The 6,140-nt window shown below is 40.8% G+C and overlaps 1 long non-coding RNA gene across 1 annotated transcript; it reads right to left on the bottom strand.

Annotated features, from left to right (window-relative positions):
• Positions 1-246: 246 nt before the first annotated feature.
• On the bottom strand, positions 247-1,860 carry LOC133461142 (uncharacterized). Its single transcript, XR_009784170.1, has 3 exons — positions 1,673-1,860; positions 607-778; positions 247-460 (listed from the first exon to the last, which is right to left on the bottom strand). It is a non-coding gene; the product is annotated as an uncharacterized LOC133461142 (long non-coding RNA).
• Between the last annotated feature and the right edge of the window lie 4,280 nt (positions 1,861-6,140).

The raw sequence follows: 6,140 nt of genomic DNA, 5'->3' as shown, positions 1-6,140 counted from the left end.
AGTTCCCAAACAGAACAATATAACATTTATTTAACAATATAACTTGGGGTAAACAATTGTCTCATCTTGATGAAATGTACAGTATATAATATATATTCAGTGCAGGTGCAGTCACATCCCACATTAAGGAGATCTGCAGAGAAAAAAAAACAGCTGAAAAAACACTCAATACAAATCACAATCAACACCAGGGAGGTGATGGTGGTGGTTGGTGCCTGGGGGGTGGTGGTGGATGGTGCCTGGGGGGTGGTGGTGGATGGTGCCAGGGAGGTGATGGTGGTGGTTGGTGACAGGGGGGTGGTGGTGGTTGGTGGGACTGTAGGGTTGGAACCTGGTTTCTTCTTGCACCAATGTATATGTTTAATAAAATCGTCTTTCCGTTTTATTGTTGAACTGCAGTATGGACAGTGATAATGCAGCTGCGGCCGACATCCCAGTCCACATCTGTGAATGGTGTATTCTTAAACATAAGCACAGATATAAATATGATTATATAATCAGTTTTCCATTACAAATTGTCACTTAAAAATACAAATCCTGCATCAACAATGAAGTTCCAGCATGCACTACATGCACACACACAGGGAGAATGTTTTCAAACTTTACCTTCATGGCTAACAGCTCTGTTAAAATGAAGATCCATGTGTATCTGACATTTGTTCAACGGGGAGGGGTAGTAAACTATAGGGCTGCAGAATGGACAGTGGTAGTTATTGCAGCATGATGTGCATCTGTGAAGTTGGGGCAAGGCCCTTCCTTTCTGGATTGTTATGTGTACCTAAAAAAGAGTGTTCAATTAGTCCAAGTTAATATTTTTACACTGTTTTACAGACAAAACTGGGCCAAAACCTAATAACGGACAAATATACATTTTCATCTTATGCACTGGATTAGCTAAATTTCTGTCCACAAAATATCTAAATATAGGCTATATAGTGATATAAATGTGAATAGTTATATAAACACACATAATGTATAATATGAATAAAAAGATAAGTTAAGATAAGATTCCTTCAATTGTCCCACAATGGGGAAATCCACAGTTACAGCAGCAACGGCACAGTTGATTGAAGAGTAGCAATAACAAACAATATATGAACAATGAATTATTGGGACGAAAAAAATAACAACCCTAACAATAATAGTAAAAATATATAATCAATATAATAACCATGACATTATTTACAAGATTAATCTTGGTAATGATTGGTAATATACCAGAGATCATGTTCTTATTGCACATAATAAATGAAAAATATATATTGCAGACAATAGAAATTGTGCCACGTATTAGTAGTATTCATGCTACAAAATTAGTCATAAAATTGGAGCTAGTTCATGTTTATATATATGTATATGTATATATATATATATATATATATATATATATATATATATATATATATATATATATATATATATAAATAGGACCTTCATGCTTTTCTCATGTAATCCACATCACAAGTAAAACATTTTAGCCTACGCACTTTTCTGACTATCGTGGCAAATAGAGTCATTAACGTTAATTTCTCTGTCAAATATAACTTAACAATATAGTTTGTGGATCATGTTAGGCATTTCACTGATTGATTAAATCACTTTTGCAGATCAATTAAGTGCCAATATATCTTGAAAAGAATACACAAAAAATGTGATTCACGGTAATACTCACACTCCGGTCGTCATCCATCTTGAGAAAAGGAGAAAACAGCACGCTGCCGGAAAAAAACGAGAAGTCTCGATCTGAACTGTTGATTTAGTTGCAGTTATAAAGTAATCCAGTAGGGGGCTCTGTCACGTCTAGAACTGCGGTTCAGATCTGCTGCTCAGATCTGCTGCCTCCGGGTCTGCAGCCATACCCTTCTCCATGGGGCCCAGAAAGCTTTTTTCCCATAGACCGCAATAGTAAAAGAGAAGCCTCTAAAACTGTTCACAGGACAGCTCCAGCTGTAATCACCGTTAATTACTAATCTTTGTATTCTATATTTTTAAGACATGGACTTTATATCCGTCAAAAATGTTTAATAGCGGCCAGAAAAGTCCAAGAAAAGTCTCTTTCTGGGCGTCACGGCTGACGTCACAGCCGTGTCCGTGCATTCCACGGATGTTTTATATTAATATATATTATGTAATTATATTATATTAATACATTCATACTATATGTAATACGATACATGTAATAATATACATTAATTAATATATTATATTAATACATAATATAATAATACTCGCGTCATTGCCCCGGGGCATGATGGGAGGCCCCAGAGCATCATGGGAGGTGACTCAACTGCGCATGCTCTATGGGCCAGTGTATGCGGAAGTAAACCCGGAAGTCAGAGATTTTTCCGGCGTATGCGGCGCTGAGCAAAATGCATTGAAATGAATGGGCGGCCATTTTCAATTTCCCATCCAGTTAATATTATAGATTCATGGTCCGGAGCCTCCGTCCTCCTTTCACTTCCGGGTGAACCCCCCCCAGAGGAAATTCTCGAGCATGCGCAGACTGCAATATCCGATCCCCCGTATATCTGGCGTTAACATTCCGACTGCAAACGGGTTATCTAGGTGCTGCAACCCGATTACTAAATGTCCGACATAGGCCCGAAATAGGTCCGAAGTGGATCGGGTTGAGGTGTTTACATGCAGTTTAAAAGTCCGAACGATGTCTTAAACGATCAGAAACCCGATTGAACTGCTGCATGTAAACGTACTGACTGAAACGCCTCTATATGGATATTCAGGCACCTGAATATAGATCAGAGTAAACACATATCAACCCATCTTTTGTGTCACTAACCATTAAAGGAGCATGAGGCTCCTTTTAAGAAATGAGACTCTCTAGCGCCACCCTTGACCACGACGGCTGTCGGGGGTACTGCAGTCAACAGCGAAGCCGGCACGGGAGAACGGGGAGAAACGCGCATGCAGCGTCATTTGACACATCCGCAGGGCAGCGCGGGAAACTCGGCCCCAGCACTGCAGCACATTTTGCAGCACACAGCCTGTTCAAGGCAATGGAGAGATACACTAGACTCGAGGGCTCATTCTTTTTGGTTTGGAACGCTTCATCTGACCTTATTACTAGAAAACTTAAAACGTTTACAATTTTTTTTCTTAAATCCTGCCTCAATCCTGCCTCAAGCTCCTTTAAGAAACAAAGAAATTAGTATTTTTGCATTTCCTAAACAAATTTCATATACGGTAAATAGAATGTATTTAAACCAAAGCTGTGTCATAAAACTTCAACATTGTTGAATGTATGCTCTATTCCAGAGGTCATATACATGACACAGTCTATAATATTAAAACCATACTTGATGCAGAGAAGCAGCCCTGCAATATTATTTATATTTTTCCATCCTTCGGTTTTGTTAGCTGGAAAAATTGCCTCCAAGTCTGAGCGTGACCCATTCATATTACCATAACGGTGGTGCACAACATACACATTCAAGGGAGTGCACGTGCATCACAATTCACTCGTGCATTTGCATAAAGCAAAGTTCATCCATTTCTCAACCTCTTGTCACCCCGTGATTTCCTCCACAGCCACTCTTATTACCTCCACACACGGGAAATCTGTTATACATCTTGACAGTGGTGGTTGTTTTCTGGTGTGCCATGCGGTAAACTGTTGGAATACTAAACAGGTTTATACACTCCTTCAGTATGGGCTCTGCCTCAGAAACAGGGCGTGAATTATACAAGCATTTAGAGTCACTGTGAAGATGCATGTTGGAGATTTGCTCCGTAGAACCAGCTGCCATTTATGTTGGCGTCCTATGCACCCACTCTGCCTACATCCGGCCCCCTCTTTCAACTGTGCTTCTTGAGTTTAGATGTATTATTTGTTCCCTCCCACCACTGCCTACACTTAGTTCCTCTGATTGCAATTGGAGTTTCAGCCTTCCGGCATTAAGTATGCAAGTCTCGCTGCATGCAGAGCGTTCACTATCAGCAATCAGCAAACACCACCTACTCGAACGTTTTCTCTACCCTCACAGAGAGGGAAAAGGTGGGGGGAGGGGAAGATTTAACACTAGTTAAAAAAAATAACTTTGGTTGAAAGGAAGTGTATACTCACACAAGGTATTGTGCTAAGAGTTACGCTGATCAATTAATAAAATTCAACAGGCTTTCAGACAGTTTTTCAGTTCATCCTGCGTGATTGACAGACGTGAAGCGGCGTGTTAACTTGGCGGGTTCAGAAGGTTAAAGTGTAAAACTCAAAACAATAATGCACTCAGGGAGTTTCTAATGGTTTTATGGAGATTAAAGGCACTTTTTCTGGCAGAGGCATGTTTTCTGTCACATCAATGCTTTCACTTTTATCTCTGGAAGAGACGGAGCTAATGATCACAGCCTTGTACAGAGAGACGCTTCTATATATCACGCACACGCGCCAACAAAGGCAATGTGAGGCTCCAACTGCAGCAATTTATTTGAGTAGTGAGGTTTCTTCAATTATCCATCCAATAAATATGTTGTATTTGAAAGCAGAATAAACAATGCTATTCACAGACTTCATACCGTAATACAAGTAAACATCCTCTTGGAAACTGCTGAAACAATTATTGAAATACTTTTTTTGTCTCATGATAAAACATTGTGCTCAATATTGGTTCTTAACAGTTTGTCCAACGTGTATCAATCAAAGAGTGTTACTCCTTGTGTCAGCGTGCTCATACTTGAGGCAGGACTCAAGTTTAACAAAGCAGGGCAACTGAACCGATGGATTTCATCCTGGTTTAAGGTGTAGTCAAGTGGTGACTTTCACAAAGTTCTGCATGTGTCCACAGATAGTTCAATAAGTATCATCTCATCAAAATACATCACACAATACTGGTTTGTCAAAGTCCCTTCGTGTCAGCCTGTGATGCACGGGGAATCCTTTAACATCTAAAGCAGCGATCTTAACAAGAATGGAGTGAACGTTTAGGAACAAAATGATAATCTCCTAACTATTTCTGAACGTAAGGCACAACCTCGGCCATTTAATGTTTGTTAGTCTCTGGTTCCCCTGGAGTAGCTTTGCAGGCAGAAAAAAGTCTGTAATTAGTTCAGAACGACACAGACTGAGAGTCACAAGAAAGGCTCTTCCAAAAAAACGGACAAATTTGGCTCAAGTGCTCTTTGATTGGTTGACTCCCTGGATGCTTGTTCATAGACAGAGCTAGTAGTGTAAGAACTAATGCATACATTCTGAACATGTTATCTACGCTATGTTGCCAAAATGTAATTTAAATGACCTCAAAACCTCAGATCCTTCCGTGTGTTATTTGCTAAGAGGTACTCGCTAATGACAGTATGAGACCATGCAAACGCCGGCGCCACATTGAAACAAAGTACCTAACTTGGCCGACCAAACCACGGGAGTTTTTTGACAAGAAGCTAAGTTAATTGCACTCACAGAAGAAAGCAATTGCGACATTAAGCACTGTGAATACTGTCAGGGTTTGACGCTTCCTGTTTTATTTTGAGGCCCGTGTCTTTATGTTTAAGTTCTGGTTTGACCTTCCTGTTTCCCAATGGCCCTGATCGTCGGCACCTGTGTCTCGTTAACCCTGGTGTATATCTGGTCTTGTCTTTCCCTTGCTCCCTGCTGGTCCATACTGTTTCCGCCCTCCGTGATTTCCACGTCAGGTTTTTGAGTCACATTCACTTTCTGGTTTTTGGTATCCTGCTCTTTGGTTTTGTTTTGTTTAAAAAACACGTTTTTGGGAAATCCTGCTCTCCTGCATCTGGACCCATCAGACATGGCATCTGATGTAAAAGAGCAGTTGCTGGATAATGTGCGTAAGAGCCCTCTTTTCTCCATTCAGTTGGATGAGCCCACCGACGGGGCTCAGTTAGTGGTTTATGTGCGCTATATTAAGGAGTTCAGTGTCCAGGAAGAGTTTCTGTTTTGCCATCCAGTGCCAGCTCACACTACAAAAATTCAAGGCTTTGAATGATTTTGTCATATTGATTGGGGCCGATGTTGCAGAATATGCACTGACGGCGCGAGGGCAATGACAGGCCGTCACAGCGGTCTGGTGAAACAGATCCAAACTGTTTCCCCACCGCTGTTTGGAAGCACTGTATCATTCATCGTCAGGCCTAGGCAGCCAAAAAGATGCCGCAGGAGCTGCGCAACGTCCTGC

Source organism: Cololabis saira, chromosome 15 (genome assembly GCF_033807715.1).
Source record: "Cololabis saira isolate AMF1-May2022 chromosome 15, fColSai1.1, whole genome shotgun sequence".
Lineage (NCBI taxonomy): Eukaryota > Metazoa > Chordata > Actinopteri > Beloniformes > Belonidae > Cololabis > Cololabis saira.
This window is presented reverse-complemented; position numbering and strand designations above follow the sequence as displayed.